This window comes from Camelus bactrianus, chromosome 5, assembly GCF_048773025.1.
Source record: "Camelus bactrianus isolate YW-2024 breed Bactrian camel chromosome 5, ASM4877302v1, whole genome shotgun sequence".
In the NCBI taxonomy this organism is placed as follows: domain Eukaryota; kingdom Metazoa; phylum Chordata; class Mammalia; order Artiodactyla; family Camelidae; genus Camelus; species Camelus bactrianus.
In genome coordinates, this window is record NC_133543.1 from 63,003,486 (window position 1) to 63,013,840 (window position 10,355).

The 10,355-nt window shown below is 33.7% G+C and overlaps 1 long non-coding RNA gene across 1 annotated transcript in view; it reads left to right on the forward strand.

Annotated features, from left to right (window-relative positions):
• Positions 1 to 10,090, forward strand: part of LOC141577649 (uncharacterized) — a 486,124-nt gene extending 476,034 nt beyond the window's left edge. The window contains exon 3 of the long non-coding RNA XR_012506884.1: positions 9,752 to 10,090. This is a non-coding gene — a long non-coding RNA (uncharacterized LOC141577649). The remainder of the gene's footprint in view (positions 1 to 9,751) is intronic.
• Positions 10,091 to 10,355: the final 265 nt, after the last annotated feature.

Below are 10,355 nucleotides of genomic sequence, written 5' to 3' on the forward strand. Positions count from 1 at the left end.
TCAGATGGCATAAAAGGCCACTTCAACCTTTCTAATCAGGCCAAAACCCCCCGTCATGGAGTCTCAAAGCATCCTTTTCTCTCTCTCATAGTATTTGCTATGGGAACAATTTACTTTAGTTTGTGTAGTTGTTGGATCAATGTTTTTCTTTCCCAATCTCATTGCTTCCTCCACTCGAACTAGAATTGTGTCTGTTTTCGCTCAGTTGTTTCTCCCCCATGTCTAGATATTAGGGCTGCCAGAATTAACAAACAAAATTACATGATTATGTCCTTCTCATGGATCAGAAAAATTAATATTGTTAAAAAGGCCATACTACCCAAAGCAATCTATATAATGCAATCTCTATCAAATTACCCAGAACATTGTTCCACAGAACTAGAACAAATAATCCTAAAACTTATATGGAATCACAAAAGACCCAGAATTGCCAAAGAAGTACTGAAGAAAAAGAATGAAGCTGGAGGAATAACCCTCCCAGGCTTCAGACAATACTACAGAGCTACAATAATCAAAACAGCATGGTACTGACAGAAAAAGACATATGGAACAGTGGATCAGAATAGAGAGCCCAGAAATAAACCCATGTGCCTATAGTCAATTAATCTATGCAAAATAACGACTCATCATGAAGAAGGCAGTGTGGTATCCTAAAAAGGACTGAGAATGGGAGGCAAGAGGCCAGCATCCTTCAATTTAATTGATCCAGAAACTCCTACAAGGTAGCCCTGGGCAGGGACAAGACCCATCCTCATATGTCAAGAATCTGGGTTTAACCAATGTTCATAGCAGCACTATTTACAATAGCCAAGACATGGAAACAACCTAAATGTCCATTGACAGATGACTAAATAAAGAAGTTGTGGTATATTTATACAATGGAATACTACTCAGCCATAAAAAAGAATAAAATAATGCCATTTACAGCAACATGGTTGGACCTGGAGATTGTCATACTAAGTGAAGCAAGCCATAAAGAAAAAGAAAAATATCATATGATATCACTTATATGTGGAATCTAAAAAATTGAGACAAATGAACTTATTTACAAAACAGACTCAGATAGAAAACAAGCTTGTGGTTACCAGTGGGGAAGGGGGGTTGAGAGATAAATTAAGAGTTTGAGATTTGCAGATACTAACTATTCCATATAAAATAGATAAACAACAAAGTCCTAATATATAGCACAGGGAACTATATTCAATCCTTGTAATAGCCTATAATGAAAAAGAATATGAAAAGAAAAAAAAAATATATATATATATAAAACCGAATTACTATGCTGTACATCAGAAATTAATACAACATTGTAAACCGATTATACCTCAATTTAAAAAAAATCACGGGATGTCCAGTAAAGTTTTGATTTTGAATAAACAATGAATAACAGTTTTGTATGTTTGTTTTTTAGTGTAAATATGTCCTCATGACCTTAGTGTTGCATGGGGCATACTTATACTAAAAATATCATTAAAATTATTTATCTAAAATTAAATTCAACTGAGTGTCTTGCATTATACTTGGCCAACCTACTGGAAACGGAGCACATATTAACTCTCAATGAGTATATTGTGAGTGTATTAGGGTGTCCTAGATAAATTCAGAGGACGTTTGACATGCCAGTGTTTCCTGGTTATAGTCTGTTTTCCTCTTCCCATGGTTTGGGCCATCCCTGATAGTCTTAACTCCCTTATAGTCTTTGGCTTTATACAGGATTAATTTCAGAAACTTGAAACTAGTGAAATTTGTTTTTCAGTGACTTTCCTCCTAGGAGAAGTCATACGTTCTCCAAATGGGTCTCACATTGTCAAGTATCTTACACCTGGCTTTTTTCACCCATTTACATTATGTCCCTAGAAAGGTCTGTCTTACACAATAGATACCTTATGCATAAAACCTATACCCACTTCAAAGGGCTACTCAGTGTTTATGATTTGAAAAAAAAAAATATGAGTAGGAGAGGAAATTTGTAATGCCAAAGTTAACAAATGTGTAATTAAATGACTAAAAAAGTAACAGTTTCCATCTCATCAATTATTAAATTTATCAATGTCATTACATTTGAAAATAATGTGTATGAAAGATGGTTGCAGATAAATCATAGTCCATTATAATTAATAAAAAATGCAAAAAATAAAAAATCATTTTAATCTTTTTAAAGTAAAATCTAAATTTAACATGGGATAATATGTATGTAGTTGATTTGTTTATGCTGTGGAATGGTGTCTTACAAAGCCAGAGTGCCTATGAAGATCTTAAAGAAGATAAACTTTGTATACAGGTCTAAGCATGAGAACTCTCAAAAGACACTTAGTAAATAAAGTTTAAAAAATATTTAGGAGTAAAGTTATGAGCTCTGGCTTCTAGTGCAGTCTTTAATTGATGCCTTAAAACAAACTGGACTTTTACATTGCTCTGGATATAAAATCCTCCACTAAATTCTAGTTTCTCTAACTAGATTTCAATTGTCTCTTGCTTCTGACTGAGTGTATTAATGGCTTGGCCTAATAGTTCAGTTTTATAAAACAAGGCTTTTATTTACTTGTTTTTTTCTTATTTTTTCTTACTCAAGTCCCAGAATGTTATTCCTAAAACCCTGTTTCACACTAAAAGATTTCTATTATACTGAGTATCTACTTAATGAATTCTGATTTTTAAAACATGTTTTATTCAGGAACACATAGTAGGCAATAAGAATTTAGTCAATGAATAATGAATATATTTTAACATTAAATTCAGTCAACATTAATTTACATGATCTATTATTTTTACATTGGTCCTTTGAGACCAATGGCATTACTTTCATTATTACCAATCAGCCATTGTGTAGTCTCTGGCTATTACGTTCTGCCTGCCAATATAGATTTCCTCCAAGAAAACAGCTGTAGATAGGTCAGCCACCTTGGTGTTTGCTCCACACCACTAAGTAGATTAGGTTCCAGATCCCTTCCGTCTACGCTGAAACGGGTCATGCCTGGCTGTGTCTCAAGATATGTCATATTCCATGGAATTACTCTCCTGAAAATATTTTAAAATGATCTTTTCAGAGTCAACATAAGATAGCAGATGGATAATCTGCTCAAAGGCAGCTGAGGGCATATATCATTAGGCATCAGGGAAATTCTATATGTAACCAAACATCTGCATTTGCAAAATAGAGCTGAAAGCTTTCCAAAAAGAAAAAAATCTCAAAGCCTAACATCTTGCCAATTTAACATCTGAAAAATGTAGAAAAGGTAATCATGAAAACAGAGTCAGAGAATTTTCAAGCTGAAAGGGCCCTCAGAGATCAAGTTTTCCAACTCACTAATTTCACAGATGAAAGAGCAGAGCCGAGAGAAGTTAAACATCTCACCTAAGCTCATGTAACTAGTTCCAGACAAAAGTGGAACCGAATGCAAATCTTTTGCCACTGCCTTATTATCATGCTGCCTACCTCAGCATATTCAATTTATTTAAATACTGTGGACAATATATATTGTGGACATTAAAGCTGTATTCTAAATATGATACCAAAGTCCCCAATCCTTTCAACAAAGTTTCTGTAATCATATTGGGAAAATGGCAGTCAAAATTATCTTTCATAGATGCTGAGAGAATGCTTTCTCCTGAAGGAAATAATATTAAATTAGGATAAAAAGATTTTTATAAAATGAATGTTTCCATTTACAGAATTAAATATTTAGAGCTTCCCAGAAGTGTGCTGGCATGAGTTCACATGCTTGAATATTTCCATTCCAGTTTAAAACAAATATCCTAAGAAATGAGGAAATGAGATAAGGGGGTTCCCTGTATCATCCCTGGAAACTAGGGTAGATTTTTCTAACTTCCACAAACTAGGAAGAATTTTTGATAGAAAAAGGCGAGACAAGGCTTTAGGCAGATTGATAAATCAACTTTCTGTAACAGTAAGGCTTAATGGGAAAGCAATGGCAATCATGGACCACTGGGAACTAGGTAAAAATGGGGCAAGGAATGAAGCTGGATTGGTAAATTTAAGTTTCAGTGGTTTTTTTGTTTTGTCTTGTTTTATTGTAGTCAGTTTACAATGTTGTGTCAATTTCTGGTGTATAAAACTTCCAATGTTTTTTAACATGAGTGTTCCAGGGTGGGGGCATTATTTACTGAACGGTCCAACTGACAGTTAGGTTTTGTGCCCAAGATGCAAGAAATCTGGCAGTGCTGATGACAGTCCTGTGTCACAAAAATCTGCCCCATATTCTGCATCCCTCACACTTGTGAATTTCATTGATCATTCCTATAAAAAGTGGTTTATTAATAGTTGAGACTGGAACTTTGACTTCACTTTATACATGAATGTGAAGTATTATCAAGTAGTTTTAATACTTGGTGAATTTCCCAGTAATAGCATTACTGTGTAGATCAAGAAAAACATCGTATCTTTCAGGGAAAGGAATGAGTCATTCTTTATTTTGGAAAATTGTTCCATGTGATATTTGAATGTCATGTGCCATGTAAGTGTTTCAGTCTATATTTGTAGCCATTGCATTCACTAAGATTTGACTTTCAGATACAGGCATCTGACTCCAATATTTTCACTGATATAGTCATCTCTTAAGTTTTTATATATGAAAAATATGTAATTTTGTTATAAATTATATTCCTTTTGTTCAATTTTATATTACATCTAGGCATAGTATCGGCTTTTTGAAATGTATGTAGTCATAATTCTGACTTTAATTTAGGATAGTCAAGGGGAATCATAAAGTACGTGCTTAAAAATGGGGGCTTTGTGTGTGACTGGGTGTGAGCCACTGCTTTTGTCACTGTTCTGCAGAACTAAAAGACATCAGTATTGGCAAAGCCAGGAGCCCAGAAAAGGCCAAGGAACAAAATGTATCCTCTGTAGTGCCAAGAGCAAAAGCAGGAAATACTGCTCTAGACTAGAGGTCACTGGTGCAAATACATAGAGGCCAAATCGGTAATAGGAAAGTGTGACTCGAGCAAGTAGAAGACCTTGAGATTTCTGCCCTATCACACGGGGATAACCACAAACCTCTGACTGTAGTTCTCAAGTGTAATAATCCATTTTGGTGAACATGTTGATGCACCACCAAAAGAGCACTTCAAGGAAGATATGTGGATGGCTCTTAGCAGTCAACCTCGTTAAGGACTGCTTCCTCAAAGTAATTCCAACAACTCAGTCAGTACACGTACAATGCCTTTGTGAGGCATAGTGTGGATATATATGGAACTGTGCGGGGCCAATTTTATCTCTAGAGTACCCCCTGGGGTCAGCTGAGGCTGTCACTGGGCTTGTCACTGATGACTCACCTCAGCTCCCTCCCTTCCACAGATATTGATCCTAAGTGCACTCCCTAATTAACATTCTGCCCACTAAACTCAATCTCAGAATCTGCCTCTCAGAGAACCAAACTTGCAACATTCCATGATAGTATCTCATGATAATTAAAAACAAACAAAAACAAAACAACAATAATGAAACCTGGCAATGTGAATTCTTATGTGAACTCTCTTGATTTTTAACTGTTGCTAATTTCTCCTTCCCATCATCTAAGGCTACGTTTAGATCACAGTTATAAAGACCATAATTCAGAATTTTCCCAAGACAGTTGTCCCAAAATAAACATTGATAGAACTGCTTTCATTGTTGACTGTGTCTCAGCTTAGACAACAAATTAACTTTATGATCACCCTTATCTTAGACCATTAGTTTGCCAGTTCTGCTTGAGAAGAGAGCCTTCTTGAGGTAGTAGATTTCTTCCAGGCTTAATTAAGTAGAATTGTTAAGTCAAAGAAAGGACCACCCGTTGGCACAAGGCATTTAGAGAGCATGTGTTCCTACAGTGTAGTTGGCAGTCTGGTGATGTGATGTTGGATGGAAAAGGAAAAGCTGTGTCAGTGTCCAAACAGAAGATCAACCAAACCTAGTCTGGCCCAGTATCTTGCCAAAACGACTTTCCCAATAAGAGAAAAATCTGTATTTCCCTTTTGGGTTTATTCATGTTCTTGACCTCTTCACAAGTTGACTCAATCAACTGTGAATCCTTTAACTAAGCAGCTGATGAATCCTCCACTTTGACATCTTAGATGAAGCACTAATAGTCTTTAAGTGTCTGGGAAACATATCCAAAAATAATTATATAGTAGACCTCAAAACAGAAATGAGCACATAAAAGGAAAACACCTCCCTGACTAACATATAAATATTACAGGCATTTTCATAAAATTATACACAAATAAAAACAAGTCACTTGATAATTAGTCAATTAACACAATTTTAAAAAGCCACTTTCCTAATTAATTCTTGAATCACAGAACAAGTAAAACTGAAGTGACATAATGCCTTGAAAATAATGGTGTTGAGAGCATCCCACATCAAAGTATGGATGCAGTCAAAGCAGAAATCAAAGCCAAATCCTTAACATTAAGGGCATGAATTTTATTTTTTTAAATAGAAAATGAAAGATCTAGAAACAAAAAGAACAAGAGAAAAAATAATATATTTTAAATTAATGCCTTATTTTGTATATATATTTGTATGAATATATACATTTGTGTACATATAAACATATACACATACGTTAGTAAAACATATAGTGAGAAACTAAACTTAATCTAAGGCATTGTTAAAGGATGTGACATGTGACTAATCATATTTGTAAATTACACTGACAGAGATAACTGAGACTTAGATAAATATTTATGAAGAACAGAACATGAGAGTAAGCCTGATATAGAACTATCAACAAAAGGATATCAGAGTAAGCTCAGTGTAACCACTGCTGACCATTTACTACAACTAGGATGATGTATGACACTGTAGCTTTCACATAAATAGAGCTGTCACTCCCTGACAGTTCTGTATCTCTTTGCTGGCTACCTGCATTCACTCAGAGTACTCTGTAAATTAACTAAATACTATATTAGCTAATAATATACTACAGTGTATATGTTTTACACTGTCTTGACTATATAAGCATATTGGGTTCAATATATTACTTAGCAATTACCTTTGAAAAATTCATGTCAGTTTAGGATTCTCTCTACATTTATAGTCAGTTTTGGTAATTTGTTCTAAATAAAATTTACCCATTTCAAATAATGTTCATTAGAGCATTATACATATCTGCCTCAATTTTCAATAATAATACTATCAATGATATTTATTCTTTTTCTCTCTGTCTCTTGTCTCTCTCAGTGGAAAAAAATGACATGAAGACTGAAAAGAAATAAGTGAATTCATATAGAGTTAACTAATTTTCCAACTACTACAGCTACATTGTTGTTAATAAATACTCAATAGGTATTTGCTAGGAAGAGAATTAACATGATTCATATCAATATGTTAAAGAAGGAAATATGCTACAATATGGGTTTTACAGTAATTGACACTTAGTGCTGATGAAAGCATTTACCAGTGGCAACAATGTACTGAGCACCAAATGTCTGCCAGACTCCATGCGGAGCTTTAAATGCCTGTCTAATTCTCTAACAACTCCATTTGGTTGGAACCACAGAATTTTTTGCAGACGAGAAGACTAAGACTTACAGAGGTGAACCTATTTGTCCACAGTCACATAATAAATAATCTATCTGGCAGGAATAGTGGGATACATAGAAATGGAACAAGAGACATAGTGTCCCTTTTTTTTTTTTTTGCATTTTGTACTTCTTATCATGGATATAATAAATCAAATTTATGAACTGCATATATATAATAAATAGGATCTGCATATACAGATATAAAATCTTTTTATGATGTAGTATAAGTGAAAGAGCAAGAGTATATAAATTGTGATACCATTTATGTAAAGAAAGGTATTCTTAAAAGAAAAATGTTTACTAAAAAGTAAAGTTTGTAATATATCAGAAGGATTATATCATAAATTTCATTTAATATATTCATAAAATTTTACATCTAAACCATGTAGTGATAATCATGTTCATTAGGTTGTAAACTTTTATGCAGTTTTATTTTATTTTTCTGTATTCCAATTGTATTTTATATTTGTCTAACATAAACATAGCCACTATGAATGTAGTAAAAGTACTTAAATAAAAAATTTAATGTCCAAACTAATGGTTTTATATAAACCATAACATTCATCTCTGTTCTTTAATATGTTGTTATTTCAACCTTACATACTGATTTGAAACCTGCATTTACAGTGCAATGTTCACTGAAATTATAGTGTATAGACCTTGATGTCAGCTTTAGTTATCTTTTCTTTTAGTATTTAGGGTAATTGGCTCACACTCAAGCCTTTGTATGTTTGAAAGCCTTGAATCCTTTTAAATACCTACCAAAGGTTTTAGGGCCTTCTATATCAACTGGTTACTTCTGAGGCAGATTTGTGGCTTCTCAGACTTTCTACAACTTTCTCCAGTCCTTCTTCCTATAATCATGTCTTTATTCACATCCCAAATGTGAAAGAAAAACGGTCTTATTTTCCTCAGTTTCCCAAGGTATCACTTACACAATGACCTCAGTTTTAAAAGAGATGCTGAAAACTGCATCATTACAGCTCAGGATTCAATGCAAATTAAATTTAGACATATTTAGTTAGACCTTCTTTCTCTTAGAAGTAAAATCAACTCTTGTTTTCTTTTCCATCAGGGAATTTCCATCTGTCATCACTTCTGCTCTGACTCAAGCCTTGTGTCATATGACTGAGCTCCCTCTCCCTTCTTCAAATCCCTCTTTTCTCATTTGTATATACCTAACCCCTAAATTATTATTTTTTCCCTCAGAGAAGTGTGTTCTTTGATTTGAGTACTACCTTCCTCCTTCCAATTAAAATGACTCAACAAAGTGTTCTGTCAACCAAAAGCATCCTCCCTCCCAAGGGGAATTATGAGGCCACCTCTTAGATTTTCCTTCCCACAACATTTATAGTTCAACATCTTAATAAATAAAAAGCTATTTCTAATGATCACATTCTTGTCTCATAACATTTATATTATGTGGTCATTTCAAACTATGGGTATATCTGTTTATCTTTCTTTTTTTTTTTTTTTTTTTTTTTTTTTTTTTAGTTACTCACACTCCACACTCAGGAAAGCATGTTCCCACCAGACTTGTTAACCATTGGTCAGTCATGCTCTCTAACCACATTTCAGTTTGCAGATGTATTAAATGAGACAGATGGACTATTGGCTTTCTGATGATATTTTCAATTTAAATAACAGAAGTATGTTTTTATAAATAAACAAGCAAAAAAAAAGGAAAAATAATATACCTCACTAGTACTTTTCATCTGCTAATAAAGCTTTATTATTTCAAATATGAATTCACAAGCCCATAAAAATTTAGTGTTAATTATACTTTAAGAAGTATCCCTTTACTTATTACCTCACTGGGTTTTAATAAAACAAGCTTTTAACTTCCAGCAACATCTTTATAAGACTATTTTATTATGTTTGACATGCTGTTACTTCTACAAATTTTTTTTTTTTTTTGCACCAAGTCTTGTGAATATAAAATCTAATCTACAGCTCTAAGTTGGGATTCCTCTAGGGAGAGTTTGGATGGTGGTGTCATTTCACTAAATTGTGTGTCTCAGAGAACACTTAGAGAAGAGTTATAGTTCTTTGAACAAAACTAAGGTAGAAGAGTAAAGAGAAAGTAAAGATAATTATTTAATTTTAAAAGGAAAAAACACTGTTTATGAAGCCTTTCATAGAATTTAATTAATTTAAAAAATCACAAACAGTAAACTATACGCTTCCAATGTGTTCTTTCTCTCTCTCTCTCTCTCTTTTTAAGAGTAACACCGTATATCTAAAAGACAAGGAAAAAGTAAAAAGATTGAAAGGAGGATGAAGACAAACCAATGTATTGGGAAAATTGCACTGAAATGGTAAAGATGAAGAAGAGAAAAGGAAAGAACTGAAAAGCAAGAATATACAATATTTTATAATAGTTCCCTTACTACTTAAGCTTTTCATTTACTGATTTAATTAAATAATTAAAAATTCTTCCTCCCTGCAATATCGTATTTTGGGTACTCAAATTTTTACCACACTCTCTCTTTTGAAACAATTTCCACTTCATCTTTCAAAACTACCTGCTTAAATAGTTGATAACATTGCATCTCAAATCTTTTAGACACACAGTTTTCTTGCTATGACATATTCTCACCCTTTTTTCTTTCAAAGGAAAATTTTCTCCTATACAGTTTACTTCCACCTTATAATAAAAATTCTGACTTCATTTTTATTTCTGACTGCTGTCAGCTTTCAAGTTCCACCACTGCCTCCTCTTCTGTCCTACATCTGGGCAAAACACAGGTGCTCCTTCCCCTGGGAGCCAGAGGTTCAAAACAAGGACACCCCAGCCCATGCTTGGGAACACTTCCCAGCCTGCCCAC